Here is a 15841-nt window from a genome sequence, read left to right on the forward strand (position 1 = left end):
AGGGAGGAATCTGAATGAGTCTCCTGAACTGACTAGAGTTCTGTACACCTGGGCTACTCCTCCTGGTCGAAAGAGTGAGAAGGAGTACTGTGCCTCTGACATATTGATCGGAATGTAGGAATTGCAAGATCAAATGTCAGATAATGGACCTTATCGCATGAGTGAGGAAACGTAACTCCTACGAAATAGGCTGGAAGAATCTAGAGTCGGAGGCAGTACGGAAAAGCCGCGATAGGGTTTCCCTTATTGCCAGTCTCTCCTTCCTCCCCTTGCTAGAGGAAGGAGTGGAATTGCTTCTATGATTCTAGAAGAAAAACAGAACGGGTGCTCGATGTGTAGTCTTACCGCATCAGCGCCAGATCCAGCAAGTATTGGTTTGAGTCCTATTCTCATCCTGAAGGAGGAGAAGTAGGAGGATGGGGAAGGAGGAGGAAGAGAGGCCAGTCACTCTCGGTATCCTTCTAACTTCCAGAACCAACACCTTAGGCAAGATGCTACTAGTCCTCTTGAAGGAGCCGGCTAAGAAAACACAACTTGTTGAGCAGCCACCACAGGGCCAAGGAAGATAGGCTCCAAGGGCCTGTGGGCAAGACCACAGGAAGACAAGAGTGTGGTCTATGATACCACGTCTTGCTTCCAGGCCAACAGAAACTTCCGGAATGTGAGGGATGGACCAAGCCATTGACTTCGTGAGCTCTCAGGTGGAAGGTACTGGTATCGTCGTTGTCAGCTGCCAAGTACCTCCTTCGATCGCTTTATGAAGTCAGGAGGAAGATGTATCCTTAGACACTTCTTCCTTAGGAGAGAGAGTACTAGCGAAAACGTTGACGACATCCAGGTTAGGAATGTCGAGCCTTTTCGTAAAGTACCACAGTTCCCTAATGGGACAAAGTAACGAATGATCTGGATCATCGACACGAAGTCCAAGGAGGAGGGGAACAAGAGGGACTCAAACCCAACAATAGATGCCAATGGATTTGGGGTCCACCTACAACATCTGAGAAGGAGTCAAGGTATTGATCCCCTTCACCAGTTCTTCCATCTTCTACACCAAGGCCGGAGCGAGATGAGAGATGGTCCTAAGAGGGCACATCTCTATCTGATGACTTTGTAAGGGCATGTGCAGAGCACGGGACAGGAACCCTAAACGAAAGTCACATGCTACCCAAGGAACAGCTCCCTGGGACAGCAAGACCAAAGAAGCTTCTCATCCGTAGCTAAATCTCGACTGAGGAGAAGGCTACTTCAGATAGAAGACTAGGTCGCAAGGGCCTATGCTCTTCACAAATGAAAGGGAGAGAAGCAACCCTCAGCGGAAAAGATGAGAAGTCCAGGCTTGAAGAGCAACTCCGACCCGAGAAGAAGTTCCATCAACGTCACCCACCAGTCCCTGGGACAGTGTTGCAGAGGACTTCAAGAGATATCCAGCTATATCCGTTGCCGCTCAGTGAGAAAGCCTGTGCTTGCAAGGAAAGCTGGACGGTCTCCCAGTCCTGAACATGAAGGGATGTACTGCCTGAAGAACTGCTTCTTGTGTAGCTGCTACAGGAGGTTGGGTCAAGCAGAACTCTTCTCGATGGCTCAGCTATCAGGTCGGGCGAAAGGCCAAGTCTTCCAGCATTTGTCTGTAACTCAGGGTGAGCAATGCCCGTGAACCCCTAGCGAAACAGACAAATATGGAGGGAACAATATAGATATCGAATTTTTCCCCAAAAAGACAGCATGCCTCACCGTAGCGGCCCCTGGGTCTGGTATGAAGGAGTGAGAAAAACTACCGACTTGTTGTGCAGGGAGGCAACAGAAAGACGGTAGGGATTTCTCAATCGAGCAGTCTCTTCATGAATCTTCATGAAGAAAAGAGTAAGCAGCATGTTCCATCCCGATCACTCAAACCCGAGGCCAAGCTCGCCTACCAATACATCCCCACCAGGAATGCATCTGGTTAACTGAGCTGTCGAGTGCACTATAGAACACTCGAGTGCCTGCAAATGTCAACAGATGAAACAGGAGGAAAAAACGATTGCCTCTTGTTTGTCAACAAATGCCACTACTGTGGTTTTGCTGTTCAACGAAACCACTGGGTGTCGCAAAACTCATCCTGAATTCTCGGACGAAAAGCTGCCCTGAGCACAGGACGGTGATGAGAAGGTACTCATCGTCTCGGTCACCACCCTCAAGACAAAGTCTCCACTGGTGTGCACCTATTCCTCGATCGGTGAATTCATAAGTAGGCACACGATGCGAGGGGAATATTGTATGGAATTTCAAAACACAAAAAAACAGTACACAACACTCACCCTGGTCCTCGGTTGCTGAAAGATGGAGTAAGGCGTCCACGGTCGCCAACACAGCACACAAACCACACAAACCAAACCAAAACAGAAAAACACACGACTCACGAACATACAGCAACAAGAACAGCACACTAACAAGGAAAACAACTTTGCATCAGCACACAAAAAAACTGTCCAAAACCAAACGACAGACCAGCACTAGCTCTGACTCAAGACTCAAAAAGACTGCCTTCAAAACCGAAAAATCCTCACACACACACATTCCACAGACAGACAGCGCCGTAAACAAACTAACGACCTCATCCCTCTTCCAACAACCGAAGCACTCACTTACGACAATTACACTCTCTCTCTCTCTCTCTCTCTCACAAAACGTTGGGAAATGCTAAATAAAAACAAATTTATTCATCCCTCTATATTTCTCCCCCCTTTTAGCATTTCCCAATCAACACCTTTCACACCTCTTTCAAATCGCCTCACGCAACACCCACGGATGCTCACTAGCAGGTCCTCTAGATCGCGTTCGCGGGCACGCAATCATTCTCTCAGAATCACTCTCTTCTAGCAACATTCAAACTCACATCATCTCCTCCATTCTCTCTCAGATTCACGCTATCTTCTTCACTATTACCACTCTCAATTTCATCCACAATCTCATCTATACCCTCTAACTCGTTCCCAAATACCTCCCCAATTCTTCAACTAACCCATCCCATTCGCTCATTGACCTTTCCAATTCTTGCAACGATTCATTCATGCTTTCAATCACTCGTCTATCACTGCTACGCTCTCTTACTCTTACACTTTCGCTCACCTCCAACCGTTCACTAACCCCTACACGTTCAGTCAACTCAGTTATATCAAACCCGCATATGCTATACGTTCTATCCATACCATCCCATTCATCCGTATTACACGCTTTATCACTCATTTCCACTTTGGCACTCACACCCCTATCACACAACTTACGATCATTCCGTTCACTTACGTTCTTCCCTTTCTTACGTTTTCTGCCATACTCTATCAAAACAAATTGCTTCATGCACTCGTCAGTCTTTCCAGCAAAGCCCCCCTCATGCAACAACCCCTCACGCATGCATCACACGCACCGCTTGCATCCTGGAGGATCCACCCATTTGAACCCCTTCACACTCAGTTTCCCGAATTTCGCTGTCACAGTCACCCTCTTTCGTCTACATACACTTGATACATGCCCTTCCATTCCACATTCGTCACACTTCGCTCTCGGTTCTGAACACATTCTCGCATAATGCCCATTCTTACCACAGTTGCCACATATTACATTCACTCGGGTACCCCTACAACCATTAGCAACATGACCCACCTGTCCGCACCGGTAGCATTTAACCCCTATCTTTCGTGACACTCCCTTACCAAATGTCCGGTTGCCCACACCGAAACACACTCCTAAAGCCCACCTACACTCATTCTTTGTATGTCCTTCCTTTCCACATCTAAAACACTTCGCTCGACTTCCACTCATCGACCTTTCCCTTTGTACACTACTATCCCTAACCCGTCCAACCCGTTGTTCCCTTACAAACCCATCATTCATCCTCACTGGCACCTCCACATTACTTGCTCTTACACTCCTATCTATTACACTATCGGCCATTCTCATTGGGGCCCTCAACACTGCATCCCTAAAGCTTCCGAACTCTGGTACTCTCTCATCTACCCCAGCCCTTACACTTACACTTCTGCTCTCTTTTATAACCCTGTCAAGCTCATAATCTTCTACAATTTCCAAAATTTCTCCCCAAGTCAACCTTTCATTCGTCCATCTTTTCTTCTCCTTCCGCTTCAAGTTCACAAATTCTCTAACTCCATCTGGCACTGTCCCTAACAACTTCCGTACTAACTCCTTACATTCATCTATCCCATCATCCCCAAACTTCTTCCTTGCCAACGTCTCCAGCCTACAAGCATATAGTGACAAGGTTTCCCCAGCTTTCATTCTTGCCTCATCAAATTCATTCTTCCTCTTATACTTAACACTCGCTTTCATACGCCTCGCTTGCTCAACTAGTCTAGCTTTCACCTTGTCATACTCAACATCCCCACACTCATAATAACCCTATACATATCAAGTAGAAACCCAGTCAAATACTCTCCTAATTCTCGTGCCCACACTCTCTTACTTTCCCCATACTTATCCTGACAAAACCTTTCATACTCCCTAAAGAAATCATGCACATCCCTACTTCCATACTCATTATACTTTTCACACTGGGGTACCTCCTCACATACATAGCCTTTCTCACTTCTTTCTCACTTTCACTCTCACTTTCGCTACTTTCACTCTGTCCTTTCATACCCTCTTCCGAATACAAAGAGTCCACTTCCGCACTTACATTCATCTTACTCATTACACTCTTCTTCCCCCCTTTTTATCTACTTTATCCACTCACCTCCATCCACCTCACTATCACTACTGCCTTCACCCCTCTCCTTCTTTCCTGCCTTTCCCACTTCCTTACCCTTCTTACCAGTTTCCTTTCCCCTTCCCTTCTTCCTTTTTTCTTCCCCTGACTTATCCTTACTTTCCCTCTGTTCCTTCCCCTTGCTTTTCATTCCCTTTTCCTTACCTTGCCTCTCATTCCTCATTTCTTACTTCCTATTCCCATATCACTTTCATCACTCACGCCCATTCACTTCTTCCTCCTTTTCTTTCTCTCTTGCCCCTTCACACGTTCCAGAGAACCTGCCTCCAACAGCCCCTTCTCCAAAAACACCCTTGAACATACCTTTCATCATTTCTTCCACACTTCTCATCATTCCTCCAACTTTTATCCATCTCTCTTCCATTCTCTCTTCTGACTCTTTCATCTCCCCTTTCATTTCTTCTTTTGCACTTCTTAGCATTCCTCCACCTCCTCCAACTGACTCCTCAATCTCTCATTCTCACCCCTCAACCACGTATTCTCCTCTCTCAACCTTACCAGTTCCTCTTCCATCCTTCTCTTCAGTCACACTACCAGCCACCAATCTCACTTGCAGCTGCAATACCAGCTGCCCCACGTTGGGCGCCAAATTTTATGTGGCGGAATTTCAAAACACAAAAAAACAGTACACAACACTCACCCTGGTCCTCGGTTGCTGAAAGATGGAGCAAGGCGTCCACGGTCGCCAACACAGCACACAAAACCACACAAACCAAACCAAAACAGAAAAACACACGACTCACGAACATACAGCAACAAGAACAGCACACTAACAAGGGAAAACAACAACTTTGCATCAGCACACAAAAAAAACTGTCCAAAACCAAACGACAGACCAGCACTAGCTCTGACTCAAGACTCAAAAAGACTGCCTTCAAAACCGAAAAATCCTCACACACACACATTCCACAGACAGACAGCGCCGTAAACAAACTAACGACCTCATCCCTCTTCCAACAACCGAAGCACTCACTTACGACAATTACACTCTCTCTCTCTCTCTCTCTCTCTCTCTCTCTCACAAAACGTTGGGAAATGCTAAATAAAAACAAATTTATTCATCCCTCTATAATATGCAAGCATATTTGAAGATTCCTTCAATCAAGCATTAGCCTAACTCTTTCCTCATACTTCAAAGAGGAAAGAAGGACGGAGGAATGGAAGCAGACCTCCATTCTCCACCATGGGGAAGCTTCTGCAAGATGACAGGATACCAACACAATTAGCTCTAGCTGGGCTGGCATTTCCCGAATAGGGAGCACAGGAGAGGAAGAGGGATGGAAGTTCAATGAAAAGAATTGCCGAGACCTAAGGGAAATAGATACTTCTCCTGAAGGAATCCATTCCCAGGTCTCGGCAATGTCGCTGCCAGCTCCAGAGACTCGATAAGTATCATTTCATCCAGGCATCAGCAGCAGTAGAACTTCTTCCCGGTCGATACTTCTTTCTCTCTTCCCTTCTTCCCTCCTCCCTATGGAAAAGAGGGTGGAAAGAGACACAGTTATGAGCACTTTCCTAGAAGGGAAGAAGAGAGCTATGTGTTCCACAATCTTCTTCCGAAGCCTGGGACTTCTTAGGAGTTCAGGGGGGCTGGCTTGAACTCTAGGTCAAATCAAGATGACTAAGACCCTAAGGTCTTTGCCATTGTCCAAAGGAAAAGGCAGTGCCCTGGTACGAACCTTGATTACCGAGGTATCTGGCAAACCTCTGAAAGAGAAAGGCAGAACCAATTAAAGGTTTGTTCTTAAGGGTCGAGCCAACTTTGGACTTACGAAACCGGAGATCCGAATTGGGACAAAGTCCTTCTTCTTAGCACCAGAATTGCCCACAGAACTGCAGTCGGCAAGACCCTCCGAGGCAGGAAGAATTCGTACTCTGTCGAGGCAGGGCGGAAGCTTAGTGTCTCAACCTGAATGAACTCCTTCTCCGAAGAAAAGAATTCATCTGGTCAAGAACGCTCTCGGAAGCAAAGACCACGGCAGCCCGACACTCTCGGCCCCTCGGGAACTGCAAGGGTTGCGAGTGATGAAGATATTCATTGGGGGAGCCGCGGTCCTGCCCCGGAGATCCTCACACTGACAAATCGGCACGAAGTTCTCCGAAAAACGAGGGCGATTGCAACTTGAAGACGAAGACCCTTGCTGCTTCCGAAGCGTGAAACTCCTTTACCTCTCCCCTTGGAGGGAGACCTTGACAGATCCCATGAAACCCTCCTCGGCTACATGGTTGTATCAAAAGCACGCCAGGCAGCCGAACTCTGAAGACAAATTCGTCGGAGCTCTTTCTGTCCGTCTCACACCTCTCGGAACAACCGAGAGGAAAAGAGAGCAGGTGAGGAGAAAGAGTACCTCTACCTGTCCTGCCAGTAAGACCAGCAGGAGAGGCAGACCGTGAGCAATAATCAACCGAAGGAGATTACTGCCACACAGGGGAAGGAGAGTGCTTGTGCCGTGGCAAAGTGCTTTCCTGGGAAGAGCAGAAAGTTCACTCGAACAGAACTGAGAACCCGATTCGTAAGAACCAAGTGGGGCCGAGCCGAGCCGCATCGAACCGAGCCGATCACGTGAACGCAATCCAGAGGCGGTATGCGGTGGACTGGGAGGCCGGCGGATTGAGCCGAGCCAAGCCAAGTCGAGTTGAGTCAAGCCAAGCAGAGCCAGTCTCGCAACCGCGACCAGGGGCTGGGCAGGGCGAGCAAGCTGAGCAAGCCAAGCCGAGCCGATCGCGCGAACACAATCAGAACTGGACAGGACGGAACTTGTCTGCCGTGAACTATTGCTAGTTTCCCAGACTCTAAACTCCTTCGAGGCCGAGGCCCCTTGAGAAGAAGGTTCAAGGGGGAATTCTGTGTCTGCTATCCTGCATGCTCGAACCCTAAGGTTCAATACACGAGGATGAATCCCAGCCAAGCAACTGAGCAGCTGGTGGGCAGTACCGAGACACTTGGTGTCTCAACAACCAGACACCTGGTGTCTCGGCACCCATACACCTGGTGTCTCGGCTCCCAGACACCTGGGTGTCTCAGCACCCAGACACCTGGGTGTCTCGGCACTTTCTCTTGTCCTGTGTCTCTCGTCAGGAGAGCGCTCGTGATTCATAGGATTCGAGCAACCCACGAGACTCTTGAAAATCAGGAGCGGCTGCTTTCGGTTACCTAAGCAGCTGCTTTCGGTTACCTAAGAGATCGAAAAGAGCCAGGCGCAGTACCAGTCTTAGACGCAGACTTCTAAGACTGGCAATGAGGGCGCAGCCTCAAGAGGTTGCGCTCTCATGGCTCCCAAAACGCCAGACCCCAGAGGAGAACGTGAATCGGTGGCGGGAACAGCCAAAGAGAGAAGAGAGTCAGTCCCTTAGAAGTCCCGCAGGACTCCCGAAAGGAATCTCTTCCCTGTTTCTTCTGGTTTTTGAACTGACAGGATTGAGACACCAGACTGGGAACCCAACCGAGCACCGGTGAGCACTTGGGGAGCGCTTATGGTGCTGGCAGGAAGAGCTGAGACACCTGTGTGCCTCGGCCCCTTCTCTCGCACTACTCCCGAACTGGGCCGGGGGCAGTACTCTCCAGACCAGATTGGGATACTCGATATTCCACCGAATCTCGAGCACTCAGAGCGGCTTGCGAACAAGCACCCGAAGCAGGCCCCCGTCTTAGAGGCGGAACCTCTAGGAGTGGGAACGGGATCGCAAACCGAGGTCTGTGTGCTCGCGGCTCCTGAAACACAAAACCCAGAGGTATGCGAATCGGTTTCCTAAGCCAAAGGTTAGGAGGAGCCAACGAGAGACCCACTGCCTCCTCGGAAGGAGGCAGTCCCTAAACATCCAAGGACACCAAGGGGAAAGAAGCAGCCTTCCTCTCCTTCGGCTGACGGAGTCTGTCTGGTTCCCGGGACCCCCTCGAACCTCGGGAGAGGAAAGGAAGAGGCAGCAGAAGATGAAATCAGAGATAAGTTGAAGAAGACGTCGGCTAATTCCACAGGGCAACTTCCTTCACCTTCACTCCGACATCTTCTACAGGATGGGGGACACAAAACGTTGTAACCTCCACGGCAGCTAGGCAGGAACGCAATGGAAGTGGCCCAGGACACGACCACCAAGAGAAGCAGCAGGCACCATCAGGATGGCCGATGCAGGAAGCTACGGAAGCGGTTCAGAGAGCAGGAGCTACCACAACAGCCAGGAATGTCGCTTCCACAGGGCGACTTCCTTCACCTTCATTCCCACATCTTCTACAGCAGTGATTCCTAAACTGGGGGGCACCAGAGGCTCCTAAGGGGGGCGCAAGCAGAGTTGCCAGATGGTGCCTATTATTTTTTTAATTTTTGATGTTAATTACAAAATTGCCAAAAACGTTATCACTGCTTCCATATATTTTCTAATTATTATCTCAAAACATGCCAAAAATTCAAAATATAAGTCAATCTTAATATCAAATCTTGATTATGAGTTGTCTTTTATTGTTATAATAAGTATAATAGCATACAAATAGATTATAGATTATAGATTATAGTTGGCAAAAATTTCAGTGGTAGGGGGGCATGGGGTCTATACATAATGCAGAGGGGGGCGCAAGGCAAAAAAGTTTAAGAATCAGTTCTACAGGATGGTGGACATTGTAACCTCCAGGGCAGCTAGGCAGGAATGCAATGGAAGCAGCCCAGGACACCCACCAGGAGAAGCAGCAGCCACAACCAGGACAGCCAATGCAGGAGCTACAGAAGCAGTTTGGAAGGCAGGAGCTACAGCAACAGCCAGGAACGTCACATGCACATCCCCAACAGTGACAGGAATGATCAGGACGGCTGCGGCAGAAGACCAGGAAGAGCCACCCAGAGACTGTCTTCGAGTTAACAGAAGCATAACACAGAAACAGCAAGAGCAGATGGACCACAGATACACCTGAGGCAGTCAGTGCCACAGCATACATGAAGGCCAGCAATGGCAGCGATTGATCCACATTGGTGGGAACAGAATCCGAACGATCCTGACATGGAACTATGCCATTCCAACCAGGTAATGTGGTCGATCCCAAAGCAATACTAAATGAACATCAGGACTCCTTCAAGCAAGATATCCCCTGAGATATCCAGCTAACCACTGCTGTGCCTGCAATGCTCACTGTCAACCTGAAAGAAAAAGCAAAGATGATTAGTAGAGGGAGAGACTCCTCTCACTACAAGGGGAACTGCCCTACGCAGCAAGAGGAGGTCCCTTAGAAGCAGTCGCCTGACCGCCCACGGCCCGCCCGCCTCCTCGCGGTCTTCACCCGACGAGCGAGCGAAGAAGGCAAAGGAGAGAGATCTCTACCGAGGGAGAGAAAGGAAGAACGTACAGGGAGAGAGAAGGAAGGAAGGGAGTCCACCAACGGTGCTGTGGAAGCAGAACTTACCGACGACGCCCGCAACCTCCCCCTAACAACTCTCTATAACACAGGCGGTGAAAACAACACTCAGCACATGTAGGAAGGAAGTAGTCATGCCCTTGTACACGGAGGGCGGGAGCCCAAGAAAGGAAGCAAACTTTTACGTCCTGGTCAGCGTAGGGGAGCGAAGATGTTATGTCCCAACTAATATCTCCGAATATACAGGGAAATGCCTTCAATATCTAAATAAAGGGCTACTGGAAGAGAAGCATTACCACTCCGTTACGCCCCTACAAATACGCCCTTGGCCGTCAAACCCGAGACAGACACAGGGGAACAACGGCTTATGCACGGTTATCACAAATCGTGGACTTGTACAGTATTAATAAATATCAAACACACATAATGTATACACAAAAATACATTAAGATCCCACCGGGATAATAAAGAGCTTAACGACAGTCAGGCAAAGAGATCCGAAACCACGTCTGCAACGCATGACAGCCGAAAGCAAACTGGAATGTTTACATCCAGGCAGGCGGGTATTCCCGCCTACCTGGCGGTAGTTACTGCCTAACCACCTTGCTCAAGAGTTTAATGGCTGTTTCCAGCCTACGCTGAAAGTACAGGCGGTCCCCGGTTTGCGACAGGGGTTCCGTTCTTGCGCTGCGTCAGAACCGAAAAAATCGTCAGAAACCGGAAAATCGTCGAAAATCGTCAAAATCATAAGAAAACCTTACTTTTAATGCTCTGGGTGCATTGAAAATGACGTAAACTGCATTATTATTGAGTTTTACATCAAAAAACCTTCAAATTATGATTATTCTGCCATTTTGGGGCCAAATTTCTTCCGTCGGATCGGCGACGACGCCGTCGAACCCGGAACATGCGTCGAAGTCGGGAAATAATTTCTGATGAATATATTTGAAAAGTGTCGTGTCCTCGAACGTCGTAAGCCAGAACCGTCGTAAACCGGGGACTGCCTGTAATTCCTAATGTAAAGGACCGACAGTTTGTATATCGTGTCAGAACAATTATATTTTTCAAATTAAATTTGTTTCATAACAATCCCATAAATTTTATATTTTTAATTTTCCTAAGCTTAAATTTTCTTTGCCTGAAGACACAACAAAGTAAGTGTACAGTAAACTCCCCGTATTCGCGGGGGATGCGTACCTCACCCCCTGTGAAAGGCTAAATTCCGCAAATACTTGAAACCCCTATAAAAACACTTAGAACTGCCTATTTTGATGGTTTAAACACAAGAAAAACCCCCTAAAAATGCTTAAACCTGAATATTTTAATAGTTTTATCTCAAGAAGTGCATTTAGTCATGAAAAGATATGAAAATACAGTAATTAGTGAATATTTCTCAGTGAAAAATGCTGCGAATGGGCGAATTTTCCACGAATGATGGGTAGATATGTTCCACAGAGAAATCCGCGAATACATGGATCCGCGAATCATGAGAACACGAATACGGGGGGTTTACTATAGTAATAAACACAAAGTTAAGTAATACTTTGCAAAATATAAAAAGTTAACTTAAACTCCCAAGGAAAATGTATTTTAATCATTTTTTCATCAGAGGAAAATTAATTTTAGCCATTTGTTAACCATTTGTTCATCAAAGAGTTAACTTCCCAAACTTATCTCACATTTTTGTCCTAATGACAGTATTCAAATTGATTAGGACTTCCCTTCAACTGTTTTAGACAGCCATCCAAGGGCAAAATTTTCAAGAACTTCATCCCTGTGCAATATCAACCTAATTCATCTTCAGTATCATACCAAGCCAGATAAAGACCATTTTAGACATACTGTAAGCCTGGACAGCAGAGCGCTACTTGTCATCACAGGATCTTTTATCGATTATTTACAGGTACTAAACTTAAAAGAAAATATAATCAGGGTCAGCACATGCAGCTGCCAACTTCTACCTCTAATGTTCATCCAGGTTAGAGCAGTAAGCACTCTTAATCAACTCCAGCAATCCTATGAGCTAATAAAAAGGGATGAATAAAATTTAGCTAAGAAATTAACCACTACGATTGTCTGTGTACTTGTGCTAATCAAAACTAGTCAGATACACCAAATCCTCCAAGGGATAAAGACTAGTCAAAGCAGAAGATGCAAGATAGGAGGCCAAGATTGTGAATATGCTCCTACTTCAACTGACAAGAGGAATATACAGTATTATATGTCCAGAAAAGGAACAATGACATACATTGTATTGCTATAAAAATACAGTAATACAGTACGTACATATTGTACTGGACATATCACGAGGAAAAACGAATTTTTCACATTTTACTTTCTAAAATTTGGGCAAATGCCTTCCATTAACATACATCTGAACCAAATAAAAATGTTACTTGCAGCGAATGTGACAAAATAATGAAAACTATCTTAATAATACTGTAATCAAACATTTCAATAAAATCATTAAATATCTTTGTGAACAAAAGTGCTGCCCAACAACAATGTCCATTCAAAAGAGAGATGAGAAGAACAGGCCATCCGTATGGCACAGTAAAATAGTGGACTAATGTCACCAGCAACAACCATTTAACATATCTGTAGACACATCAGAATTCTAAACATCAAGCCTGATTTCTTCCTGTCTCAAAGAAAAATAAATTCCTGAAAAAATGAGAGTTGAAACAAATAAACCCAGACTTAAACCAACCTCACGGATGTGGTGTTGCACAGGTGTTTCAAGAAATAAACAACATCTGTTTGCCAAAAGTGTGCAAACACTTTACTTCATGCAAAAAATAGAAAACTCAAAAGAAATGTTATCATTATGAAATATCTTGTTAACCAATAACATTTAATTTTACAAACCCCTCTTTAAATTTTAAACATTACTCTATACATTCCAATACTTCATAAGTATTTTCACAACCATATTTTTATGCCAGTTATGTAGGCTTAATACCATATAAATGGATTTGGATTTTGTTCTGAAAAGAAGGAATTATGTCTGAATGGTCCTCCCATGCCATTTTCATTAATCAGAAGGCAAATTTTCTCCATAACAACATATGAAATATGGCATTTTTTTAAGAGGATTCTTATTTTCCTAGATATCAAAAACCTCACCTTGTAAATGGATAACTTTGACTACAGCTGGTCTAGTCACTGAAGTTTTGTAACAATGTTTTTGTATTTGATGACTTAGTGTGGGGTGAGAGGAACTACCCACACACAAAGATGCACACCACTTTTCCTAAGGCAGCAGGACAACTGAGGGGTGGATAGAAGTACTCTACAGTTAGAACTTTCAGTACTTCACAACACATTTGTTTTTTGTGCAGAAAAATCCCTTCAAAACCTGATTGATCCCGTGTGGTGGACATTATTTAGTCAGTAGTACTGTACAGCAGTTCTTGTTAGTGGTACAACTTTACCCATACCTATACAAGGAACCTGGCAGTAAATGTTATATTTTCATAAATTACCAATACTTCTCTTAACGTAAGAGACAGCTAAACCACCACGTAAGTCACAAGCAAAAGAATCCTTTTATGAGAGTATTCTAGTTTATAAAATTTGGAAAGCTCGATATTTGATTACAGGTACAGACTCTCTGAGACATGACCCATGGTACCCAGAACACTGCATGAACATGGTCATAAGAGCCAAAGATCTGTTATGCCAGATACTTTCGAAACCTAGCGTCATGAGGAGACGTGAGTGAGAACTACAAGTGTCAGAAGCTTATGTCCCAATGACATCATGTAATTAAAAGAAGATAACCGACACCATGTGCCAGGCTCCATCCAGGGAACAGAAAGATTCAGTAAGATGTAATTACTGTAAGATGTAACTGTCCTGTCCTTGAGGACATCATCTTCAAGCTCTGGATCTTGAAGAGATAACCTCACTGATAATTCCTTGTTGCAGAAAGGAAGTAGTGTAGTTTAAAAGTTACCTGTGAGGTAACTCTACTGATAGAGAGCAGTGGTCATGCTAGCAGTTCTTTAAATTTCAGTACAGTAGTGCAAGAGGGTACAAACAGGACAAAGTGATTTTTCTTCTTTAAGCCAAAGCACAAAATGAGTCATAATGGCAAAGGATAGTTTACATCGAACCCTTCTCGTAAGAATTAATTTCTTGCTATAAAGGATGAAGTGGAAAATGCCTACTTTGAACAAGCATTCTTACTGAATAAAATTACATCTTAATGTGTCAACAGTAAGATAATATCAAGCACATTTTACAAACTTTCATATCTTTTCTATTCAACTCGTTTTCCAATAGCCTACCTCTTCAGAAGTGAATCAATTCAGGAATATTAGGCAGTCATTCATAGCAGTGTTGTATTTAGCTTTCTTACACAATTCCTTACAGTATTACAAAACAATAGGTATTTGGTAGTGATGTAAAATAACTGTATGTTTTCAAGCAACCTCTGGGAATGGGTAATGGATACTAGGTTTTTGATTTCCTGGAAATTAGAACCCCAAGCTTAGTTCTCCTAAGGATGGGTGGAGTGTCTGTAGGTCTCACTACAAAGTACTGTATAATTTATTAATAATACACATTTAAATGCTATAACTGTATATGCATGAAGAATTTCATAAATACATACAATCTTTACTTTAAAGTACAACAGCCCCTTGGGTTAATACAGTTAAACACTTCCATCGTACAAAACACTTCTTAAATATTAGGGATAAAAAACTTTATAAACAAATCAAACATGAATAAAGAGGAAAAATTATGCAATATTATGAAAAACTACAAAAAGAAGAAGAAAGCCTTGAATATGAATATAAAGGGGTGGGGGGGGAGGGGGAGGAAGGAGAGCTGTTACAACAACAGAGAAAGGGAAGAGGATTAGTTACACAATAATAAGCTTAAACACCAAGGGGAAGTACAAGGGAGGAAAAGGGGAGTGGTAATACAGATAAAGGATCACTACCAGAAATTTCATCATTCCTACAATTTTTGCTAAATAAAATATAATGGAGAAAACTTAGCAATACAGTATGAATCATAAAGGTAGGTACATGTACTGCACTCTGTAAAATCAAATACAACAATGCACTCAGTTAAGCAGTGATAACTGGCAATAAACGCAAAAACATTCACAGGCTTCAGACATAGTATGCATTGAGTTAAGTTGCAAAACTGCTGATTAACCTTGTTTACATCAACTGCCCATTAATGATTATCAAGAAGCTTACTGAAAACCAACTGTATAATTTAAAAATTGTAAGAAAACTCATGCCTACAAAAACACACGAACATAAGCAAGCGCTTGTTGTGGCATTTTCCGTATGTTCTAAATTGCATGGGTAAATTACATCTGTGAATGTAAACAGAATGAATGAACATAGTTAAGTTCCATCATCCAAAGGACTTGACAGGAAACCAACAAAATGGTTTAGTAACTTCTAAGTTATCCAAATCAATGCTGAGTTACAGCATGTAGGTTGTAAGTTGTTCTCCTAAATAAACAGAAAATACATGTTGACTCATGTTGCTCTAATTACAAAGCTTAAACAAACCAGAGCATTCACTTTTGGTAATCTCCATTTGTTAATCCTCCTAAAGCAATTTGTTATGTTTATCTGCATTTCAGCATCCCCTAAGCCACTAATATATCCTAAACCCTTTTAATCAAACCTTCATTAATATTTATCTTCTTTTATTCTTACACCATCAATTCATTGTTTTTAAATCTGGTTTTCACTGTACAGTATATGTTATGC

General features: G+C 44.3%; 1 protein-coding gene across 2 annotated transcripts in view; it reads right to left on the reverse strand.

Moving 5' to 3' along the window:
* Positions 1 to 15841, reverse strand: part of LOC136842466 (ADP-dependent glucokinase) — a 53832-nt gene that overhangs the window by 35072 nt on the left and 2919 nt on the right. The window lies entirely within an intron of this gene.

Source organism: Macrobrachium rosenbergii, chromosome 10 (assembly GCF_040412425.1).
Source record: "Macrobrachium rosenbergii isolate ZJJX-2024 chromosome 10, ASM4041242v1, whole genome shotgun sequence".
Classification (NCBI taxonomy): Eukaryota; Metazoa; Arthropoda; class Malacostraca; order Decapoda; family Palaemonidae; genus Macrobrachium; species Macrobrachium rosenbergii.